This window comes from Gorilla gorilla, chromosome 6 (assembly GCF_029281585.2).
Source record: "Gorilla gorilla gorilla isolate KB3781 chromosome 6, NHGRI_mGorGor1-v2.1_pri, whole genome shotgun sequence".
Classification (NCBI taxonomy): domain Eukaryota; kingdom Metazoa; phylum Chordata; class Mammalia; order Primates; family Hominidae; genus Gorilla; species Gorilla gorilla.
Genome location: NC_073230.2, coordinates 6,771,752 through 6,797,516, shown reverse-complemented (window position 1 = coordinate 6,797,516; position 25,765 = coordinate 6,771,752). Strand labels below are relative to the sequence as shown.

The 25,765-nt window shown below is 40.4% G+C and overlaps 1 pseudogene; it reads left to right on the top strand.

Annotated features, from left to right (window-relative positions):
* Positions 1-25,765, top strand: part of LOC129523738 (NADH dehydrogenase [ubiquinone] 1 alpha subcomplex subunit 8-like) — a 67,701-nt pseudogene that overhangs the window by 1,082 nt on the left and 40,854 nt on the right.

Genomic DNA, 25,765 nt, shown 5'->3' with positions numbered 1-25,765 from the left:
TATATATATACACCATATATATATATATACACCATATATATATATACACCATATATATATATACACCATATATATATATATACACCATATATATATATACACCATATATATATACACCATATATATATATACACCATATATATATATACACCATATATATATATACACCATATATATACCATATATATATATATACACCATATATATACCATATATATATATATACACCATATATATATATATACACACACACAATTGGTCATATATATATATATACACACACACACACACAATTGGTCGTAACGTTATAAATAAGGAATTAGTCCCCGAGAGTAGAAATGATTTGCCCAAGGTCACGGACCTCGTAAGTAATAGAGCTGGAAGTGAACCCAGGTCTGATTTTAAAACCAGTGCTTTTCCACTATATTATGGGTGAAAACTCACAAGAATGAGACGGCCTAGCAGAACTTGTGTGTTTAGGGAGCCAAGTACAGTTTGATGTGACCCTAGTGGTGGTGGTGGGAAGCAGCAGGTGCTGAGCCTGGAGAGGCAACTCGGGCTGAGATAGGACTTGGAAGCAGCTTCTACAAGGCCAGACCAAACAGTTTGGACTTGATCCAGTAAGGGAGGTGGTGGGAAGAGGTGGAAGGTTTTAAGGCAGAGGAGTGTCATGGCCGGGCTGGATAGTAGAACAGGCTGTATTAAAGGAGAGGAAGGCCAAGACTAGAAATGATGTACCAGCAATGATATACCAGGCACCATGTTAAGTATTTTGTTTGTTTGTTTTGTTGTTTTTGAGAGTCTCGCTCTGTCGTCCAGGCTGGAGTGCAGTGGCGCGATATTGGCCCACTGCAACCTCCACCTCCCGGGTTCAAGCGATTCTGCTGCCTCAGCCTCCCGAGTAGCTGCGACTACAGGCGCTCATCACCACACCCGGCTAATATTTTGTATTTTTAGTAGAGACGGGGTTTCACCGTGTTAGCCAGGATGGTTTCGATCTCCTGACCTCGTAATCTGCCTGCCTCGGCCTCCCAAAGTGCTGGGATTACAGGCGTGAGTCACCGTGCCTGGCCATATGTTAAGTCTTCTACCTGCAATGCTTCATTTAATCTTAAATGCCTGTGAGAGTGGCAACTGTTATTTTCCTCAGAGGAAGAAATTATTAGCTATGTTCAGGGACTTTATTATATTAAAGTGACATTTACTCTGAGGTGGCAGAGGGGAGCTGCCATGTGGCCCCCACTCTTTTGTTCCCCCTGGTGAACCACCCCCCTGCCCCCACCCCATGTAGCTGGGTTAATCTTGAGTTGCTGTATTTCTTGTTGCAATTTTTATTAGGTTCAACAAACATCTGAAGTTCTACTTCATACAACTGATGCATCTGAAATACATTTGCCTTTACTCTTCACACAATTGAATGAACATACGAATAATTACATAAATAACTAAAATACAAGACAAGGTGTGATTAAATACTATGAAAGGGGGAAGATGTGGTTTAGGAAAAGATTTGAAGTTGTATCTAAATTCTAGGCCTACCTGCCGGTCACCTTGATTACTTGATTTTAGCATTTGCAGACACGGTTATTTGTAAGATGAGGTGATCCCAGCTATAAAATTCTCTGAAACTATAAAGGGAATAGAGAAAGCACTTTTTGGGCATAATGTAAGACATGACTAAATGGCATATGAAGAATGGCATTTATGGGCGGAGATGAAGAGAAGACCCCTCCCTCTAAGTGAGGGTAGGGTCCGAGCAAAAGTAAGGAGATAGGAAAATGCAGAGAGTCAAAAAGGAGTTCAGTGTTTTGAGAGAACAGTAAATAGTCAGTCCCTTTTTGAAATGTTGCGGGTGAGAAGGGTGGAAAGATAGTTTGGGTCCAGAAGCCTTTCGGTACCCGTTAAGAAGTTTAGGCTTTATTCTGCTGTTAAGGCTGAATGAGAGTTTGGTTGCTAATATAACAGCAGAGTAAAATAAGAATTGTCATTTAGGGAGATCACAGTAGCAGCTGTGTGAAGAATGGATTGAAGAAAGAAAAAGAAAAGCAGGGAGACTGGTCTCAGTGGCTCTGAAAATTATTGAGAAAGATGTTAATGATCCCAGTGTAATTGGTGCTTACAGAGACTGTGCTTACAGAGAACAAAGAACAAGTATATCTAGAATTGATCAGACTTAGCAATGGATTAGATATTGGAGGTAGGGAAGGTTGAAGAATCAAAGTCAGATTTGCAGCGTGGCAATAGTACTGGTGAAGCCAGAAAAAGAAGCCCGTTTGGAGAGCGAGTTAAATACATTTTGGACCTCATTGGCTTAGGAGTTATGACACATCCCCATTGAAAAAGCAGTCAGAAGCTTTGGACTGGAAAGTCCTTGGACACATTTGATAATTTTGAGTAAAAACAAAAATAGCTAATATTTATGGTGTGCTTTCGATGTGATAGGCACTGTTCTTATTATTTTTATATATATTAACTCATTTAATCTTCATAACAGTTCTATTAAGTACTATTCTCTGTTTTACATAAATTTAGGAAAACTCAAGGCATGGTATAAATAAAGTACTATAAAAAGAGGTACAGACGTAGTTTAAGGAGACAAGGACAGGACTAGAAGGTTGATTGGCTCTAGATGGTGACTTTGTCTCAGTTTCCACACCTGCAGACTGTGTAGCCCTGCTGTGCAGTGAGGCTGTTGTGAGAATAAATGAGAAGGATGTTGAAATTCTGTGTTGTTTGAGACAAAGAGATCTGAATGAATTTGAGACGATATTCATGGTAAACAGCTGTGAAAGGATGTTGTTTCTGTTGGAATTCATCAGTCTCAGTGAAGAAGCAGGTGAGGGGATATGGTGACATCTCAGGCTCATCCACCTCAGTGATGGTGATATAATGGGAAGAAGCCTGGTTGGAGGTCACAATCACTGTGTTCTAGTTCTGGGGTTGCCACTGACTCACTGTGTTGTCTCTAGCACATCCCTCTTTTTCATTAATTATGAAACAGACTCAATGTCTTCCTTTATTTTCCTGTGACAGGGATGGTGTTTTATATGCTCAGCAACATGTGTATACCTTCATTTTGATAAGATTTCCACATTTGTAGGGAAATAAATAATGTGTCAGGCTTTTTGGGCCGTATAGTTTTGGGCCTTTGAATAATTGAATCAGCCAGTTAAAGCTCTTTTAAGGCGTATGACAAGTAAATATAACTAACTTAATTATTAAAATATATTAAGCTTTTAGAAAAGTTTGAGTGTTAGTTTTTATTCTCCTAGCTGTTTATAGGTAATAAAACAAGCAAATGTGTGCCAGTTTACCTAAATAAATTCTTTTATTTTCAAAAACTTTAATACAAAAACTTTACAGATTTTAAACATAAATTTATTAGAGTCATCATGGCAGATTTCACTTATGTCATAACTTTATCTTTGATAATTATAACAGTTGCACTATTAATAGACATAGTCATAACTTTATTCTCCTTTCTGTAGTGTATAGATTAATTACTCTTGTCATCTTTCCTTGCCTTTTATTAATAACCTAGCTGCATAAAGTGCATAAAAAATAAAATTACAGCTGGGCGTGGTGGCCCACGCCTATAATCCCAGCACTTTGGGAGGCTGAGGTGGGAGGATCATCTGAGGTCGGGAGTTTGAGACCAGCCTGACCAACATGGAGGAACCCCGTCTCTACCAAAAATACAAAATTTGCCGGGTGTGGTGGTGCATGCCTGTAATCCCAGCTACTCAGGAAGGCTGAGGCAGGAGAATCACTTGAACCCGGGAGGTGGAGGTTGCGGTGAGCCGAGATTGCGCCACTGCCCTCCAGCCTGGACAAGAGCGAAACTTGGTCTCAAAAAAATAATAAAATAAAATTACAGACTGTTCTCACACAATAATTTTTAATTTTACAAATCAAATTCAGTAGTGTATTAAAGCATAATACACTGTGACAGACTAGATTTTATTCTAGAAATACATTGGATCAGTTTTACAAAATCTGTTAATGCTCTATGTTACATTTATAAATTAATGAAAACAAAGCCTAAAAATTTTAGTCTTTTCTGGTATAGAAAACAACAGTAAAGCAAAACTAATTAGAATTAGAAAGAAGCTTTCTTAACAAGGAATATCCAAACAACTATATTCCAGATACCAACAGCAAATATTATACCAAACTTGCTTTTAATTTTAGAAAAAGGGAAGGTTGTCTGCTGTCATTGCTCTTCATCTGTATTGTCCTGAAGGGGTTGGTTAAAGCAATAAAATAGGAAATGAGAATAAGAAGAAAAAAATAAAGTAGCAGAAGGGAAAGCGACAGTTTTTATTTGTAAATGGCAGTTTTTCTGTTAATCTTCTTGAGTTTTGTGTCAGAACTAACAAGAGTTCAGTAAGATGGCTGGAGAGAAAATACAGTATACAAGCAAGCAGTAAACAGTTTGAAAGTCTAATAGAAAAACTATCCTATTTAGATAGTATCAAAAGTGCTAAAATACTGAGGAATAAACAAGAAATGTTCAAGGTCCCTATAATGAAGGAAACTAGTTTTAACCAAAGGACAAGAATGACTTGACTATGAATAAATGGAGAGAAATACTGTGTTGTGGATGAGAAGGTGTGATTGATGTATTCATATCTGTTTTCTAATTATTGTATCCCCATTTTCTAGCAAAGAGTGGGTGCTCAACAGCTACTTGTGCTAGACACTATTTTGGGTGCTTGGTGTGTACCGTATTCAACATTATATTTAATTACCATAGCTTAATATAGGGAGAATTGATATCTTTACAGTAGTGGATCTCTGTTGAAAACAAAATCCCTTCCCTCTGGGAGCTTATGTTCTAGTCACACACAGACCACTCAGGGGCTCTTAAAATTATTGAGAAAGATGTTAATGACCCCAGTGTAATTGGTGCTTAATACAGAAACTGTGCTTACAGAGAGGAAAGAACAAGTATGTCTAGAATTGATCAGACTTAGCACATGAATGCTAAGACCAGACCACATGAGTGACCACTGATGATAGCTTATATAAGATGATTAGAGAGAGGCTCTCTGAGGATGTGAAGTTTGAGCAGGCACCCAGTATTATAAAAAGTGCCCATTGTTCCCTAATTTAACATATAACTAAATTTAATACTATTTGAATGCAAATTATTGGGGGAAGGTGTTCATCTGAAAGAATAGCCAAAAAAGTTTTGAAAAGGAAGAATGAGGAGGATGGTTCTCCCAGATAACAAAATGTTATCTTCAGTGACAGTAATTAAAACATTGTGGTATTGGTATAAGAAAAGGTAGTACAGAAAAGGGACCACAGGTCTCTTGCTTAAGCAGCTGTTTGTAGGCCCTGGACAGTTTGCAGTTCTCTCTGAGCTGGCTATATCTACACTGTGTATCTTCTCAAGAAAATATCACTAAAATACTATTGAGCGAAACTGGTGGGCATAGTTAAAGGGATGGCAACCTTGGATATGCTCTGATTTTTAAAAAATTTGTAGATTTTAGTACTTTATTATTAGTTATTACTAGATGGACTAGATGGACTATTACTAGATGGACTAGATGCTCTTTGTGATCTCTTCCAGCCTCATCTTCTGTGACTCCATAGTCCTCTGGGAGTTTTATTTATCCTTTAATTTAATTTAATTTAATTTAATTTTTTTTTTTTTTGAGACAGAGTCTTGCTCTGTCACCCCGGCTGGAGTGCAGTAGCGTGATCTTGGCTCACTGCAACCTCTGCCTCCTGGGTTCAAGCAATTCTCATGCCTCAACCTCCCTAGTAGCTGGGATTACAGGTGTGCACCACCATGCCCAGATACATCTCTAGTATCTTTACTAGAGACAAGCTTTCACCATGTTGGCCAGGCTGTTCTTGAGCTCCTGGCCTCAAGTGATCTGCCTGCTTTGGCCTCCCAAAGTGCTGGGATTACCTGTATGAGCCACTGTGCCCAGCCTTATATATCTATTAATTTTATTCCAGCAGCAGAAACTCAGCAAAGCTCTCCAGAGTTGGTTCCTCTCCCTGCATCCCAGAAGACTTCATCCTTCTCTACACCCCTTTTCTCTCTACCATAAATAAAGATTCTATTAGGGGTGCCATTTCTTCTGCTCTAAAATGGGAATATTAATCTCTTCATGAGACTATTGTAAAAGTGAAGAAAATAATATATGTGAAAGAGCTTCGTGTTCTCTAAATCACCATAGATTTTAAAGGATCGCTGGGCGAGGTGGCTTATGCCTGTAATCCCAGCTACTTGGGAGGCTGAGGCAGCAGAATTGCTTGAGCCTGGGAGGCCGAAGTTGCAGTAAGCCGAGATCGCGCCACTGCACTCCAGCCTGGGGGATGGGAGTGAAACCCTGCCTCAAAAAAAAAAAAAAAATTATTATTATGACAGTGTTTAATTTTCTTGGTAAAGTCAGAACAGTGCTACTTTTGTGTTCTCTATTCTGACCCGCATGAGGTAAAGCTGAGAAAGTGGTATTCTGGTTCACAGTCTGTGGCCTTTGTCCCATCTTTCCTTTCCTAGGTGAAAATTAGTTCTGCTGTGCTTAAAGCTGCGGCCCATCACTATGGAGCTCAATGTGATAAGCCCAACAAGGAGTTTATGCTCTGCCGCTGGGAAGAGAAAGATCCGAGGCGGTGTTTAGAGGAAGGCAAACTGGTCAACAAGTGTGCTTTGGACTTGTTTAGGTAAAAATCTTTGGTATCAGTGCCTACTTGGTTGAAGCATAAAGGTTTAAATGAATAAGTGAACAGCCAGCTAATAATCTGGATTTTATTAGGAAGTACATAGGCTTTGAAATCAGACCAAGGTAAAACATTCAAAGGATGATAATTATTTTTGGTTTTGTTTTAATTATCTGGCAAGTTCTTTTATCTCCATGAATCTCAGTTTCCAAATTGTAAAATAATACCTATCTAGGTTTGCTAAGCAAGTGACTGGTGACCATTTTTGCTACAGCAAGGGGAAAGTCTTTTTGCTGTGAAAAATTTGAAAAGGCACGTAAAACAACCTATCACAGTCCTTTTTAAGCAGGCATTCACTAGGTTTTGTCATTACTACAGAACACAGGTATGATGGAAAGAAAACTGTATTCGGAGTTAGGTTTTAGGTAGGTCATTGTGCTTGATACTTAAGTAAAAAAAAACTAAACAGTGTAATTGTAGGAAAATGTTTTAACAAGCATATTAGCACTCTATTTAAAAGGAGAGAGAGTGAACTCAAAGGAAATTGGCTCTTGTAACTCAGAAGTCCAGAAATAGGCCTGGCATCAGGCAGGGCTGGATTCAAGGGCTTAAATAATTTCACAACTACTTGATGTCTTTTTGCCTCTCCTCTTTTCACAATCTCTTAGTCCTGGTTTTCTCTGTTGACCTCATTTCAGAAAGACTCTCACCTTGCTGTACCAAAAATGGCCACCAGCCACTCGAGTTGCTGTTCTGTTGATACTTGCTTAGCAAACCTAGACAAAGTGTGCCCTTTATCCAGAAGTGAGCAGAAGCTCCTGAACTGAGTCTAATTGTCCTGGCTGGCAGACTTTGTATACGTATCATTGCATCACTTGTGCTTCAGGAGATAAAAAGCTCTAATTGGTTAGGCCTGAGATGGGGAGTGGACTTAGCTTCATCCAAACCACATTGCTGAGAGACAGGGAGGGGTTGTTCCCAAAGGAAAATTAGAAGGATGTTACAGAAGAATGGGGAATGACTGCTGGCTAGGCAGAAACCACCGATGTCCACTACAATGAAGTTAGAGAAAAAAAATAGATACCTTAGCACAGTAGCTGCTTTCCTCCTTTCTTGCATCTGCTGTCTCTGTCCCTATGCAAAGATATTTTTGTGGTTATAATCATAGTATGTATACATTGAGAAATTCATTTTTCACTTGATATTATTGGAAACATTCTTCGAAGTTGCTATATAGTCTTCATGATCATCTTTTTTTTTTTTTTTTTTTTTTTGAGATGGAGTCTCACTCTGTTGCCCAGGCTGGAGTGCAATGGTGTGATCTTGGCTCACTGCAACCTCTGCCTCCTGGCTTCAAGTGAGTCACATGTCTCAGCCTCCTGAATAGCTGGGTCTACAGGCCTGCGCCACTACGCCTGGCTAATTTTTTTGTATTTTTGGTAGAGATGGGGTTTCAGCATGTTGGCCAGGCTGGTCTTGAACTCCTGACCTCAAGTGATCAGCTCTCCTTGGCCTCCCAAAGTGCTGGGATTGCAGGTGTGAGCCACCGCACCTGGCCATGATCATCATTCTTAATGGTTATATATTATTCCATCAGTGGATAAACCAACCATAACGTACCTGACCAATTCCTGTTATTGAACATCATTGTTGATTTCAGTTTTTGATTATTTTGGATAAATCTGCAGTGATTACCTTTGCGTATAGATCATTTTCATCAGTTAATAATTCCTTGGCATAAATTTCCTAACAGTGAGTTTACTCTATAAAGGGCTTTGAACATCATTATGGCTCTTGAACTGTATCGCTTTTTTTTTTTTTTTTGAGGTGGGGTGTCGCTCTGTTGCCCAGGCTGGAGTGCAGTAGCACGATCTTGGCTTACTGCAAGCTCCGCCTCCCGGCTTCACACCATTCTCCTGCCTCAGCCTCCCGAGTAGCTGGGACTATAGGCACCCAGTACCACACCTAGCTAATTTTTTGTATTTTTAGTAGAGACGGAGTTTCACGATGGTCTCAATCTCCTGATCTCGTGATCCATCTGCCTTGGCCTCCCAAAGTGCTGGGATTACAAGCGTGAGCCACCGTGCCCAGCAAATGCTTTTGTTTTTTAAATGTTGGATCAATTTATGCTGTCCTCAGCGCTGGATTCTGGTATGCATAGTATTTAAATATTTGGGAGGTGCAAATATTTAATTTGCAGTATTTGGGAGGTGCAAATGTTTCAATTTGCATTGATTTGATTGCCAGCGAGATTGAGTGTGTGTGTGTGTTTATTTAAACAATTTTTCTTTTTTTTTTTTGAGACAGAGTCTCACTCTGTCACCCAGGCTGTAGTGCTGTGGCGTGATCTTTGTTCGCTGCAACCTCTGCCTCCTGGGTTCAAGCGATTCTCGTGCCTCAGCCACCTGAGTAGCTGGGATTACGGGTGTGTGCCACCTGCCTGGCTAATTTTTGTATTTTTAGTAGAGATGGGGTTTCGCCATGTTGGCCAGGCTGGTCTTGAACTCCTGGCCTCAAGTGATCCATCCACCTTGGCCTCCCAAGGTGCTGGGATTACAGGCATGAGCCACAGCATCCAGCCTAAACAATTTTTATTTTCTAAGAGAACTTTTGCAAAGCATTTTTTCCATGGCCCAGTGGTAGTACATTTTAAGGAATGTTTGGATTTCACAAATTCCCAAGGTGCCTAACTGCCTCCATAGAGGAATTTCTCACTGCTGAAGTTGCTGGTTTTAGGCATTAGTAGATAATTGTTAGGTATGGGTAACAGGGTCCAGAATAGGGATCCGTGCTACTAGAGTAGTGGCTTGCAGCCCGTCTGCTGCTGCTGCGTTTTGGAGGAATATAAAACTCCCATTGGAAATGGTTGCTTTCTACCAAAGTGATTCTTGAGTAGAAGTTATGTGGGTGCAGGTTATGCTTAGTATACCCGGAAGGGAAACCTAAGAAGCTGGTGACATTGGTGGACCTCTAGGAGAGCAACTGAGTGGCTTATTGGGCAGGGTGGAAAGCAGATTTTTCACTGTATACTTCCTTAAGCCATCTCTGAGATCCTTCCTTCCTCATCCATGTTAAACAAGATTCATGTGAGAGTGTAGCTAGATTTCTGGAGTATGACAGGTAAGCACTTAAATAATAAAATTATTATTTCATTGGGAGAAAGAGGTGTTCTGAATTTCACTGCCTCAAGTATGGCTTTTACATAAAATGATGATATTTTATTCTTGCTTGAACATGCATACTAGCAGGGTTGAATGATAAGATAAGGAGGATTTTGCAAAAAACTGAAACTTATTCTTTTTATACACAGAAGTTAAATTTTCTCTAGCCATTTTTGATGGCCACAGAATGAATTATATGCTAGCCTGCTTCTTAACAGAGAATACCAAATATAATATAACTTTGTTCTTGATAGCAAGGATTAATATCTATTTTTGTTCAATGCGTAAATAAAATGAGGACCTTGAGCTTTTGAGGAGTGGAGTACAGTTTGTCTTTATACTGAATGATCCCAGGATCTTCTGCTTGTTAGTTTGTGTATTTGCTTTTTATAATTCTGTCTCTTCCTTTGCCATTGTCTGTCGCATTTGACTTCTATCAGCATGTCCATGATTTAATTATGCCTCCTTCTCTTCTAAATTTGCTAAGCTGATACCCTTAGAGGAATTGGATCTGAAGAAAAGAATAAATAGGCCCCAAGTAAGGAGTTCCTCTCTGAGTAAAATAGGCGTGCATTAGGCTACACTCTTTTCTTCTTACTATATAAAGAAATTAGGTTTTCTACCTCAGAAATCTTTTTTGTTTACTAACTTGTTCTCAAATTGAGGATCCTGAAGTTGTCTTGTGAGGTAAGAATATGTACTCACATACCTTTCAAAAAGCAAGGCTATGTATTTGAGATCTGTACCTATTTTTTTCTCACTTTTCTGTTTTTCATTGTTTTGCAAAGAGATGCCCCTAACCCAGCTTTCTTTTCCAGGCAGATAAAACGTCACTGTGCAGAGCCTTTTACAGAATATTGGACTTGCATTGATTGTACTGGCCAGCAGTTATTTCATCACTGACGCAAACAGCAGGCAAAGTTTGACGAGTGTGTGCTGGACAAACTGGGCTGGGTGCGGCCTGACCTGGGAGAACTGTCAAAGGTAAAAAGGCTTCTGCTGGAGGTCTCACTTTCTGACTCGGGTGGGATAAAGGCAGGAGGTGGTCAGCAAAGGGTCTCTGTAAATACAGATATGATGTAAGAACTTACCAGATTTACCAAGCATATTAATTAGGCAGTGATTATACACAATCCAGAAAGGAATTTTTAAAAATAGAAATATTTCTGGCTGGGCGTGGTGGCTCACGCCTGTAATCCCATCACTTTGGGAGGCTGAGGTGGGCAAATCATGAGGTCAGGAAATTGAGACCATCCTAGCTAACATGGTAAAACCCCGTCCCTACTAAAAATACAAAAAATTAGCCGGGCGTGGTGGTGGGCGCCTGTAGTCCCAGCTACTTGGGAGGCTGAGGCAGGAGAATGGTGTGAACCCGGGAGGTGGAGCTTGCAGTGAATGGAGATTGTGCCACTACCTCCACTCCAACCTGGGCAACAGAGCAAGACTCCGTCTCAAAAAAAAAAAAAAAAAATTCTTTAGGCCTTCTAGCATGTGCAGATTTGTTTTTAGTTAATTAGCTAATTAAAGAACAGAAGGGAGTAGAGAAAGATAAAGTATTAGTGAAACACTGTCAGTTGAAAACATTGTGGAGGTTATTGTGGAATTCACTGGGGAAATAGGATCAGGCTTATGCCATATTTTTCAGAACATATCTAAGATTTTTTTTTTAAAACTACATTCTTGTAGTTTTAAAAGTGTTTCTCTTTCTCCTATATTTCCTATCTTAGTTGTGACACCACCGTCTGTTGAAACATCAGAGCTAGAAACCTGAATTCTTCATTCCCTACTGATTCCATGCAGTCATCACTTCCTTTAGATTAGCATCTTCTGGAATTTTTTTTTTTTAATCCTCTCATTGTTCCTGCTGCTGTTATCTTATTCTTGGACAGGAGTTCTTAACCTGGGGTACATGAATTTCTGGGAGAGGAGGGTGGATCAATGTGGGCTTTAGATGAAATTGAAGAATTGAGGATTAAATTACACCTCCACAAGAAGAGTGATCTGTGTGGAAAACAAATCTTACGTCACTGTGTTTTTAAAAACTGTACGGGGACTCTGCATTGCTGGTGAGATAAAGCATCTTCTCCATAATATGGCATGCAGGCCCTTTATGATCTGACCCATCCCTGCTTCTTCAGCCTCAGCTCCCTCCGTTCCCTGTGGGGCAGCACAGGTAGCAAGGCATGGAGGAAAAAACTCAGGTCTCACTCTCTCTCCTAGGCTGGAATGCAGTGGTGCAATCACAGCTCACTGCAGCCTTGACTTCCTGGGCACAGGTGATTCTCCCACCTCAGCCTCCCAAGTAGCTGGGACTACAGGCGCAGGCCACCATGCCCAACTAATTTTTGTATTTTAGTAGAGACAGGATTTTGCTATATTACCCAGTCTGGTCTTGAGATCCTGAGCTCAAGCAGTCCTCCCACCTTAGCCTCCCAGTGTGATGGGATTACAGGTCACCATACCTGGTCTAGTTCCCTTCTCTTTGTGTATAGCATCTGTGAATGGTTGGATTATAAGCTTGGTGTCATAAGTAATAACTTAGCAATTTTTTTGTCTTTTATATCTGGCTTGATTATTTTCAGATACTTTCTGATGTACTGAGCATATTATTTTAAATAGTTGATAATTCTAGGTTGGAAAGTGGTAGAACTTATACATGTAACAAATAAAACTACCTTTTCTCATTTCTGACTTATGAAAGAAGAAATAACAAGTCATGCTAGTAAGAAAGCATATTTATTCTTGAATCTTTGTATTAACATTTTTTAAAACTCTGTGAGATAAAAAAAAAAATTCTCTTAACTCTTTTCAAAAGTGTATTTCTCGATCAGGTGCCATGGCTCACACCTGCAATTCTAGCACTTTGGGAGGCTGAGGCAGGAGGATCGCTTGAGCTCATGAGTTCAGGACTAGCCTGGGCAACATTTTTTTTGTTTTTCTTTTTGAAGTGGAGTCTCACTCTGTCACACAGGCTGGAGTATAGTGCCACGATCTCTGCTCACTGCAACCTCTGCCTTCCGGGTTCAAGCAATTCTGCCTCAGCCTCTTGAGTAGCTGGGATTACAGGCACCCGCCACCATGGCCAGCTAAATTTTGTATTTTTAGTAGAGATGGGGTTTCACCATGTTGCCTGGGCTGGTCTTGAACTCTGACCTCAAGTGATCCACCTGCCTCAGCCTCCCAGAGTGCGGGGATTACAGGCATGAGCCACTGTGCCCAGCCAATTTCATAAATGTCTTTAATTCCTTAAAGGAGCTGCAAATACCAGGGAACCACTAGTGGATCATTAGGAACCATCTGTACTTATGACAGGGCGGTGGGATAACTTTCAAAAGCAAACAAACAAAACTAGTAGACTTGAAGACTTAGGTTCCAGCTTTAGCTCTGACATTAGTGTGTATCTTATCTTAGGCATGCCAGCCTCCCTGGTCTTCATCTGTGCACTAGAGATAATAATGCCTCATAAGGTGGTTATAATAATAATTGTGTGATTGTATACACAAAAGCTCTGTTCCCAATAAAAGGTTTATGAATTTATACATCTAGGAAGATGAATCTGGTCATTTTACATGAGGTGACTTAAGAGTTCAGAGCAGTGGCTTAATACAACCAAAGTTTATTTCTTGCGCATGGGTTCAATGGGCGCTGGTGGGGTTGGGGAGCAGGGGTCTCTCATCATCTTGGTTATTGAGATCGTGGTCTCCCATTGTGACACCTGCTTTCATGAGTCACTGAGGGAGGGAAAGAGCATGTGGTGGTGAATTTGCACTGGTTTTTAAAACGTCTACCCAGAAGTGATGCATCCCTTCGGCTCACATTTGATTCGCTGAAGCAAGTTACAGGGCCATGGCTAACCTCAGAGGGATGGGGGATGTGCAATCCCACTGTGAGGGTGTAAAGAGGAGAATCAGGCTATTTGGTAAACTGTGCTAATTACCACCATGATATCACATGTAGAGATACAAATATATGCTGTATATAAATATAAATATACACATATTTTATTTTTTCTTTCTAGAGAGGGTCTTGCTCTGTCACCCAGGCTGGAGTGTAGTGGCGCAATCTCGGCTCACTGCAACCTCCACCTCCTGGGCTCAAACCATCCTCCCACCTCAGCAACCCTTGCCCCCCAGGAGCTGGGACTACAGGTGCACACCATGCCCAGCTAATTTTTAATATTTTTTTGTAGAGACAGCATTGTGCTATGTTGCCCAAGCTAGTCTCCTGGGCTCAAGTGATTCTCCTGCATCGGCCTCCCAAAGTGCTGAGATTACAGATGTGAGCCACTGTACCCAGCAGATATTTCATTTTTTAAAATGCTGCAGTTATACCATATAGATAGTGTTTGGCAACTGCTGTTTTAGCAGTACCTCATATACATCTTTCTCTGTTAGTATATATAGATTCATTTCATTTTAACAACCTAATAGTCCATTTTATATACCACAATTTATTGACAGTTGTTGTTTCTACGTGTTTTCTTTGCTATTACAAAGAGTGGTGCAATTAACATCACCCTTCAGACTCTTTTTTTTTTTTTTTTTTTTTTTGAGACAGAGTCTCACTCTGTCACCCAGGCTGGAGTGCAATGGCACTATGTTGGCTCACTGCATCCTCCACCTCCCAGGTTCAAGCAATTCTCGTGCCTCAGCTTCCAGAGTAGCTGGGATTACAGGTGTGTGCCACTATGTCTAGCTAAGTTTTGTATTTTCAGTAGAGATGGGGTTTCACCATGTTGGCTAAGCTGGTCTTGAACTCCTGACCTCAAGTGATCTGCCCCCTCTTGGCCTTCCGAAGTTTTGGGATTACAGGCATGAGCCACTGCACCTGGCCTTTTCAGACATTTTAAGTGTGTATTTGTGCAAATACTTCTGTAGAATAAATTCCTAGGAATTGTTGGATGAAAGGGCATATGTGCTTTATATTTTGATTGTTACTATCAAATTGCCCTCAGCAGGGTTTGAGACTGCCTGTTTTTGCATATCTGCTCCAATACTATATACTATTCATCTTGTGTATCTTTGCCAGACTGACAGGTAAAAATGTGTTCTTTTAATTTACATTTCTCTGATTGTCAACAAGGTTAAACTTTTTGCATAAGTTAATTTGTCATTTGTCTTGCTTCATCTGTGAAATGACTGAATCTATTTTTTGTTCATTTTATCTTTTGGGTTGTTTTGTGTATGTTTTTTCTTATTGGTTTGTAAATATTATGGTTACTTTTTATCTCATATGCATTGTAAATATTTCCCCGTTGGTTATTTAAATGTCTACCAAATATTCATTTGCCTTGCATGATCCACATTACAATTAAAAAATTTCTTCTTCTCATTCACTAAAAACAGTCCTTAATTACTTTTGACTTGTTAGCTCAAGAAGGCAGAAGAAACACATAATTCTGCCTTCAGGTGCTATGAAATACCTAGTGAATTAAGAGATTGTGTGGAGAGGCTTAGAGTTTTCCATATCCATGGAACTGGATATTTTATATGAAACTTTCACATAGATTTATCTAACATGACTTTGACTTTGTGCAGTAAGTATGGTAGATTTCATTATTTCTGTTGTACAGATGTCCCTGCATCTATAGATTTGGGTTTGAATCCCCACCAGGTATTAGTTCTGTCACATGGGGCGTCATGGTACTTAGGAGGTTATTCCATGTTAATCATACATGTAACATGTATGGCAAAGTCAGTACGCAATCAGTGTTTATTCTCTTTCAACTCTTCCACTCTTCAGAGGTGTTAAGAGACACACAGCTTAGATCTAGAGGCTGGCTCTCCTGGCTTGTAGGCCAGGTCTTTTTCTGGTGGACTGTATTGCTCCTCTGAAGAGAGCGTGAGTTCCTGGCCCCTTTAGAAATAAGAACATCAGAGTTAGTGTTTACATAAGTCCTTCAGTGCAGGACTGGGCCTTGAGCCTGGATGTTGGTTTTATTTAAAAAGCACATTTCTCACTTATATAAATAATCCTTGTACATTGCTTAAAAATTTGGAAAAAATATTTTTAAAACATTTATAGTCCTACCATTGAGATGGAATGACTGCTTTCACGTTCGAGCATTTCTTTCCAGTATTTCTTCTGGGCATATATTTTTTTTGTTTTACAAATCTGATACGATTTTATTGTATCATTAACATTAATGCCCACATTATAATTTAAACATTTTACCTTGCTATACAACTTTTTGTTAATGTCATTTTAATTGCTGCAAAATATTTCATTCAGTGGGTTGTATTTCGTTATTTATTTTCCTGGTATTAAATGTTTAGATTGAACCCTCTATTAAAAATTATTCAGGAATGTGCTTCCTTCCTATATTTCATGTTCTTTTCTTTTTGTTTTTTTTGTCTTTAGAGACAAGGTTTCACTCTGTCGCCCAGGTTGGAGTGCAGCAGCGTGAACATAGCTCACTGCACCCTTGAACTCCTGGCCTCAAGTGATCCTCCCACCCCAGCCTCCAAACTAGCTAGGACTAAAGGCGTGCGCCCCCATGCCAGCTAATGTTTGTATATATATATTTTTTTTTGTAGAGATGGGGTCTCCATATGTTGCCCAGGCTGGTCTTGAACTCTTGGCCTCAATGATCCTCTGGCTTGAGCCTCCCAGATTGCTAGGATTACAGGTGTGTGTCACTGCACCCAGCATATTTCATATTACTTTCTTAAGCTAACTTTCCAAAAATGAAATAATTAGACCACACGGAATATACATTTTAAGGCTTTTGGAATATATGGCCAAATTGCTTTCCAAAATAGTTTTAGCAATTTATGCTCAGCTCTGAGGGTTCCTATAAATACTTACTTTTGAAGAATATAATGACAAATACTGGAGAAGAGAGTGAAACAAATGAATCTTCTCCAACCTATGGGCCCTGTCTTCACCAAATACTTAATTCTAATCATCAGTGCATAGTTCAAAGTGGGGCATTTTGATATGGCTATTTTGGTATGGCCATTATGCCTAATTTGAAACAGCCATATCACAATGTAAACTCACTCTTTTTAACATTCAAATAATGTATTCAGTGGACATGCTTGGCTTTCTCTTTATCCTTGACCTTCTTTTTTTTATTTTTAAAATAAAAAGAGGTGGTGTCTCACTATGTTGCCCAGGCTAGTCATGAACGCCTATCCTCAAGTGATCCTTCCACCTCGGCCTCCCAAAGTGCTGGGATTCTAGGTGTGAGCCACTGTGCCTGGCTCATCCTTGACCTTCTCATTGGTTCTAACTCCTTATGTCATCCCTGATCTTCTACCCAGAGGTAGGGCTTAAGCATTTCACATACTTTGGCAGTTTTATTGCCAAAAGTTTTGATAGGTGATTTCTTTTTTTTTTTTGAGACAGAGTCTTGCTCTGTCGCCCAGGCTGGAGTGCAGTGGTGCGATCTCAGCTCACAGCAACCTCCACCTCCTGGGTTCACACCATTCTCCTGCCTCAGCCTCCCGAGTAGCTGGGACCACAGGTGCCCGCCACCATGCCCAGCTAATTTTTTGTATTTTTAGTAGAGATGGGGTTTCACCGTGTCAGCCAGAATGGTCTCGATCTGTTGACCTCATGCTCCACCCGCCTCAGCCTCCCAAAGTGTTGGGATTACAGGCATGAGCCACTGCACCCAGCCAGTTTTGATAGGTGATTTCTTAGGTTTTGTCAAAATATTTCTGGAGTTAAAAAAAAGGGGGGGGTACATTAAGAGCTGCATTAAAATGTCATATGCCATCATTAGCTATTAGGGAAATGAAAATCAAAACCACAGTGAAATACCACTTCATACCTATTGGGTTATCTATAATAAATAAGACAGATAGTACATGTTGGCAGGGATGTGGAGAAATTGGAACCCTCATACACTCTTGGTGGGGCTGTAAAATGGTGCAGCCACTTTGAAAAACAATTTGGCAGTTCCTCAAATGTTAAACATCCTAGCAGTTCTCTCCTGATATATAGCCAAGAGAAACCCAAGAGAAACGAAAACATATGTGCACAAAACAACTTGTACACTAATGTTCATAGTAGCATTATTCACAATAGCCAGAAAGTGGAAACAATCCAAATGTTCACCATAAGGTAGTATGCAACCTGATGGAAGCTGTAACAGTACTCTAAACTTTCTTTGTAAGAATGACCTTTGTTTTTTTCAGGGAAATTTTGAATATTTTCCTGAAGAACAAAGTTCAGACTCCTTATGAAGGCTCCATATGATGCTTTTCACAACCCAAGATGCATTATGTCTTGGTGGGTGTAAGCATGAGCTCTAGACCTACACAGATAGGGGTTTGAAACAACTCAATGTGTAACTTTTGGCATATTTTGCTCTGAAACTCAGTTTCTTTTTCTGTAAAATGGGCATAATACAACCATATTTCATGGAGTTATGTATTGCCAGCATAAAAAGCTATAATCATGTAAAGTGCCAGGTACATAATGAAGACTCAGTTGAATATTTAAAAAAATTAACACTTGGCCCTAATCTTCTCTAGGCTTATTTCCCATATTCCTTGAACTTTATGCACTACTGACACCACACTGCATGTGGTTTGCTTGAGCCTTCATGCTGTGCTATTCCTCTTGACCTTTGTTCATGTTTTTCCTCCTCTGAATGCTCCCTCCCTTTGTTTGGCTACCTTTTTACGTATCCTTCAAGAATTAAGTTTTACCTCATGTTTTCCGTATATCTTCCCTGACTCCCACACACATGCCCCAGGCTAGGCTAAGTCCCCTTCCTTGGGTCATTTAGAGTATTTTATATGTATCTCAATTTGATTAGTTTTTTCAAAGAAGCAACTTTTGACTTTATTCATCATCTCCATTGTATCTTTTTTTCTATTTCATGGCTTGCTGCTCTTTATTACTTCTTCTCTTCTACTTTTTGAGGTTTATTTTGTTGTTCTTTTTCCAATATTAAGTTGGCTGCTTTGCTAATAAAAGCACTCAAGACTACAAATTTGCCTCTAACTACTGCTTTAGCTACACCTATGAGTTTTATTATGCAGTATTTAAAAAATCACCTTGTAGTTCTATGTATTTTACATTTTCATGAAGATTTCTTCCTTGACCCATGGGTTATTTAGATTTGTGTTTCAAGAACATTTCTAAGCAAATAAGGTTATTTCTACTTATCTTTTTGTTATTAATTTCTAACTTAATTTCATTGTGGTTAGAGGATGTTTTTTCTTTCCTTCCTCTCATCTTTTTTTTTTTTTTTTTTTTTTTTTTGCAGGTTTTTGCTTTATGGCCTAATACATGGTCAGTTTTTGTAAATGTTCCATGTATGCTTGAAAACAACATGCATTCTCTAGTTATTGAAAGCAATATTTTACATATGTATGTTAGATTAACTTATGAATTGCATTATATAAGTTTTGTAGCCCTGATTTTTGTCCAATATTTTACATATGTGTGCTAGATTAACTTGTGAATTGTGTTATATAAATTTTATGGCCCTGATTTTTGTCTGATCTATTAAGAGTTATGTTAAAAATTTCTTCTGTGATAGTGATTTCATATCTTTTTTAATTGATTTTTTTCTTGTTCATTTTCTCCCTGCACTAGTCTGGAAGTTACATATTCTATTTTTATTCTTCTATTGATTACTCTAGAAAATTTAATATGTGTATATAATTTCACAAAGCCTAAGGTTACTGTCTTTATTCTCTTTTTAACAACGCAAGGATCTTTAGTATGCTTTTTCATTTTGGCCACATCACTTCTGACATATATGCATTTGTTGTCCAATATTTTAGTCCTATCTTATTCTTTTTTGAACTTCACAAATTAGGCGTTATTGGTATTTTATATAGTCTGTGTCCTTTTGAGTTACCCACATTTGCCATTTTCTTTGTTTGCTGTTCTATTTTACAACTCAGACCTACCTTCTGGGGTCATTTCCTTTCTCTTGGAAGTATGTTTTAATAAACTCAGTTTTTATTTGTCCAAAATTACCTTCATTTTCTCCTCGTTCTTGAAAAATAGTGTTGCTGTACATACTGTTCTAAGTTGATAGCTATAGGGTCTCAGCGCTTTGAAGATATGCCACTGTTTTTTCATTTCCATTTTGCTGTTGAGAAGTCAGTTGTCAGTCTAACTTTTTCTTCTGCTAGTAAAATGTCTTTCCTTCTGGCTGTTTTTAAAATCCCTTTGTCTTAGATGTCTTCGCTGTCAGTAAGACATTTCTAGGTGAGGATTTCTTCTGATTTATTCTTCTTGGGATTTGTTGGGATTCTTGTCTCTGAGGTTTGGTATCTTATCAATTATGGAAATACTGTCTCTCATCCACTCTTTCTCTTCTGTCTTTTTGGAATTCTGATTTAGATGTTAGGCCTTTTTTTTTTTTGATGGTGATCTTATGCTCCTTGGAACTTTACTTGCTGATCATTCTTTGAGGCTTAGGTTTCAAGTTAGAATCTTCCTTTTATACAGATGCCTCAGGGGGCTTTACTACCCAGAACACTTAAAACTACATTTTTTGGTGTTAGACTTTTCTTTTGGTTATAGGTGTGGGATGAATTCTGACTCCATACTTGGATAGGAAGGTATCATGGTTAGACATTCTGAGCAGAGACTTATTCCTTTTATTTCCCCTTTCCTGAGGCAAGGCCAAAACACAGAAGGTTTGCTTCCAGTTTCACCCACTGAGGATGTGGCATTTCAGAGGGCCTGGCTTGGTATGGGAATTTCCAGTCTAATTCTTGCCTTGCCAGCAGACACTCGGGGGCCAGACCACTGCCAACATGTACAGGGAGCAAGATAACTACACTTTTAAAAAGATCGCTCTGGTTGCCTTATGGAGGATGGCTTACAGACGGCTTGAAGAGTGGAGGCAGAGAGGCAAGTTAGGATGCGATTATAAACCTCAGGAGAGAGGTGTTGGCCCCGGGACAGACAGAATGGTGGTGGATGGGGAAGATTATTGATTAAGATGACCTGTCTCTTCCTATAGACTGTAAGATACCCAGCCTCAGGGTGAGTATCATCACAAAGATGTTTTTCATCTCTGAGTCCTTCCAGTGCCTGGCACAGAGAAGGCATTCACAGATGCTGATTGAATTGAACTGTGGAATCAATAATGGTTCTAGAGCTGATTTTTTTCTACCTTCTAAATGACTGTTTTCCTTAAAGGGAAATTACATGAAGGGATTCCAGGCAGTGAACTCATGCCTGTCTCTGGCATTGCGAAGCCCAGTCCAGAAATAGAGAGCCAGCTGTTTGTAAGCCCAAAAGCCTTAGGTTTTGGAAGGGTTTACTTTCCATGATAACATAGCTTTCTTTAGCCTGTGCACTTGTTCCTTACTTAAGGAGTCTCAGACTCTGCTTGAGATTACTTACACAAAACCTTACCATCTTACTGGATTTTTATGGCATTTTCTTAGAAATTACTAAACTTTATGACTCTCTAGGCAGGTTGCAAAGATGTTCCTCTAATGATATATTACAGCTATGAAAAATTCTTCCTCCTAAGGCGTTCTTTTTGGAAAAATGCTCTGTGTTTAGAGAATGAAGGGAGAGGCAAGTGGTTCCTGCTGTGTGACAGTTTAATAAGCTTTAGCTGGTCACTAAGAACTGTTATTCTAAGAATGTACGCAACACTTTTCCATTAACTGTGCAGAAGTATTTCTAGAAGGTATCGTAAAATAAAGCATATATATGTGATTTTTAACTTTTGAGGCCTGGAAGTTCTTTATTATTCATTCAACAAATATGTGTTGAATGTCTGCTGTGGCCCAAGGCTTGTGCAAGGCACGGGTCATCACTATCAGACACCATCCCTGTGATCCCTACTAGCCCATCGTGTTCTTTTGTGTGAATTAGAAAAAGGCACCCATTCCTCAAGGAAAGAATATTAAATTCGTCAATATAGTACTTACATATCAATAGCAAATTTGTTACAACAATGGATTATTAATGATAAATAAATGTTGGTTATTAATATTTATGTAGCATTGTTGATTTGAACTTGAAATTCAAAAATATTCTGCCACAGTAAGCAAACAGCAGATTATTGAATTACAATATGAATGTGAATCTGATACCAATGAGGGATTTTTAAAAAAATTTAAAGGGACTCATCAATCATCTATCAAATGTCAAAGCAGATCCCTATTTAGAAACACAGACTATTTTAGATATGGTTACATCAACAAGGTCTTTTTTTTTTTTTTTTTAAGAGACCAGGGTGTCTTGCTGTCTTGCCCAGGCTGGAGGGCAGTGGCACAATATCAAATTCTTGGGCTCAAACCATCCTCCTACCTCAGCCTTCCAAGTAGCTGGGACTAGGCGCATGCCAACCCACTCAGCTATTTTTTTTTTTTTTTTTTTTTTGTAGAGACGAAAGTCTTATTGTATTGCCCAGGTTGCTCAAACTCCTGGTCTCAAGTAATCCTCCTGCCTCAGCCTCCCAAAGTGCTGGGATTGTAGGTGTGAGCCACCATGCCCAGCAAATGGTCTCTTGATTATTGAATTTGTCAAAGGGGAACAATACATACTGGCTTATTAAAATAAGACATGACTGCCATTGCCAGAAAATTCTTGTTGTAAATAAAAAAACCACCCAAATATAAAATCATCTGATGTTAGTTTACAAAACCAAAATATTTCTCAATTCCCAGTTTAAATCAACAAGTACCTTCATGATGACAATATGTGTTATACAATAACTTACATTTGTTATCATGAATAATCCATTTGTTATACAGCTTATAATTATAAAAATATTCCATATGTTAAAGTGTTAAAGATGTTTACCTGTGAACAGCATCATGGCACTCTTTTTTTTTTTTTTTTTTAAATTGAGACGGAGCCTTGCTCTGTTGCCCAGGCTGGAGTGCAGTGGCACGATCTCGGCTCACTGCAACCTCCGCCTCCCAGGTTCAAGCAATTCTCCTGCCTCAGCTTCCCAACTTGCTGATATTATAGGTGCACACCACCACACCTGGCTAATTTTTTGTATATTTGGTAAAGATGGGGTCTCACCATGCTGGCCAAGCTAGTCTCAAACTCCTGACCTCAAATGATCCACCTGCCTCAGCCTCCCAAAGTGCTGGGATTACAGGTGTAAGCCACTGCACCCAGCCAGCATCATGGCACTCTTGTACATGACTTAAAAAGCCACACATGGTGGCCTTGGATGCTCTGTGCTGGGGGAAGCAGACGTAGCTGATGAGTCCACTGTGGGCTGCTAAGAGCCCTATTGGAAGTATGTACAAATATGGTGGGTGACAGAGGAAGGCAAGATGAGGTCAGCCTGGAGGTAGAGAAAGGCTTGTGTGAATGAGAGGCTTCTGGGCAAGTAAGGTCCATGGCCTTTTTAACACATTTTGGCTGTAAGTAGCCTTTAAGCCTTCTTTCCTGGTTCTGGCTACTGTCTGGATACATGAGATAGCTGTGTTCCAGATTGGTGAGGTGTTTCTATCTTTAGATAGACTGTCTGATCTTCTTTCTGCCTGCCTACAGCTTCCCCTGTCTTCAGGTCTCAGCTTAAATCTCACTTTCTTTAAGAAGCCTTCCCGGCTCCTTTCTTCCCCACCTTGGGTTGATGCTCCTGCTTTGTGCTCCCTCAGACCCCATCATAGCATGAATCAACTTTATTGTGGTGATTGCTTGTTGGATTTTCTTTCTTTCCCACAAGATTTTATTTTATTTTATTTCATTTTCTGAGATGGAGTCTCACTTTGTTGCCCAGGCTGGAGTGCAGTGGTGCAATCTTGGCTCACTGCAACCACTGGCTCCCAGGTTCAAGCGATTCTTGTGCCTCAGCCTCCCGAGTAACTGGGATTACAGGTGCATGCCACCATGCCTGGCTAACTTTTTGTATTTTAGTAGAGATGAGGTTTCACCATGTTGCCCAGGGTGGTCTCAAATTCCTGATCTCAAGTGATCCGCCTATCTCAGCTTCCCAAAGTGCTGGGATTATAGGTGTGAGCCACCACCCCTGGCCACCCACCAGGTTTTAAATTCAACAAGTGCAAGGGCCACATCTGTCTTGTTCATTATTGTTATTGTTGGATCCTCATACTGCACAGTGCCTGATAGATGATATAATCAGATTTTGATAAATATTGGCTGAAGTAATTTTCTCATTCATTCCTCAAACATTTTCTAAGCCCTTACTTTGTGCCATGGACCCTGCCAAGCGCTGGGCAAACAAAGAAATGACACCCTGCGTGTCCCTTCCCCAGAGAGCTCCCTCTCTGCTTATTACTATCTGGTGTAGGAAGCGCGATGTTACAGGGAAGGAGGAGGGGAGGGACGGCTGGCTTAGGTTAAGGGTCAGAGGGGTTCTCCTCTAGGATGCACCTCTGAGCTGGATCTGGAGGATGAGGGGTGAGCCAGGGAGCAGGGGGCAGGGGCTCAGCATGGATTGTGGCATGGTGGCAAGCGAGAACACTGGGTGTTTAGGAGACTGCAAACTTTTATTTTTTTGAGACAGAGTCTTGCTCTGTTGTCCAGGCTGGAGTGCAGTGGCACGATCTCAGCTCACTGAAACCTCCACTTCCCGGGTTCAAGCAATTCGCCTGCCTCAGCCTCCCGAGTAGCTGGGATTACAGGTGTGTGCCATCACACCCTGCTAATTTTTGTATTTTTAGTAGAGACGAGGTTTCACCATGTTGACCAGGCTGGTCTCGAACTCCTGACCTCAAGTGATCCACCCACCTCAGCCTCCTAAAGTGCTAGGATTACAGGTGTGAGCCACCGCGCCTGGCTGACTGCTAACATTTTACTCCGGCTGGATCACAGGATATGGGAGGAGAGTGAAGGGAAGGGATCAGAGAGGTATGCAGGAGCCAAGTCATACAGAACTAAGCTGCAAGCAGAGACCTCTAGGGAGCCATTGGAAGGTATCTATTTTAAACTTTTAGAGGCTGGGTTTTGCTATATTGCCCAGGCTGGCCTCGAACTCTTGGGCTCAAGTGATCCTCCTGCTTCAGCTTTCTGAGTAGCTGGGATTATAGGTGCATACCATCATGCAGGCCTACACTGGAAGGTTTTAAACAGGGGTGTGTGTGTGTGTGTGTGTGTGCGCGCGCGCGCGTGTGTGTGTGTGTGTGTGAAAAATCTGATTTGTATATTAGAAAGACCCATCGGGCTATGGTGTGGAGTGTATTTAGGGGTTGCAGTGGTGAGCTGGAAGTGGGGACACCCTCCTTGAGGGCAGAGAGCATTGCTTCCTCCTCAGTCTCTAACATCTGGCGAGCAGCTGGTGTCCAGTAAGCACTGAAGTGATGCTTTATGATGGAGTCAATCTGCAGAGACAGCAAGGTAGGATTCAAAAGTCCTTTATTGCAGAATGGCAGCAGAATCACCACTGTCACTTTACTGAGTCTCCCGCAACCCTCTGAGTGAGTAGGGGAATAGCATTAGTTCCACTTTTCAGGCCAGGTACCTGATCAGGCCTGACCAGAGGACATGTCCCTGGTCACACAATCTTTGTGGGTGGCAGGTCAAGCACCTTCTCCTTCATCCCGTGCTGCACCTAGGGGCTGGGCTGGGGGGCGGCAGCAGTGCTGGGGAGAGCGAGGCTTGCTGGTGTCTCTCCTCTCTAGGGACCACCCTCCTCCTTTCTGCTGAGGGAGCGGCCCAAAGAGGCATCTCCAGGTTTCCAGCCACAGAGGGCCATCTCACATGTCCCCTCCAGGCAGTGGTGCCCCCTTTCTTGCATCTCCTTCCAGGCAGAGAGAGACGGAGACCCAGGGGGCAGCCGAAAGCTGTCTTCACCAAAGCAGCAGGGAGAGATTTGTGTGCGGCTCGCATTCTCATTGCCTGGGTATCATGCTGCTATTTAATAAAGGCCTCATTGCTTGAAGGGCCATTAAGTAACCAATGACATATTTCAACCTCACCGAGGAGGAAAACTCAGAGTTAAATCAAATTCAGACCGTGTGGAAGTAAAATCCTAAAGAGACTATTCACATGCACGCCCT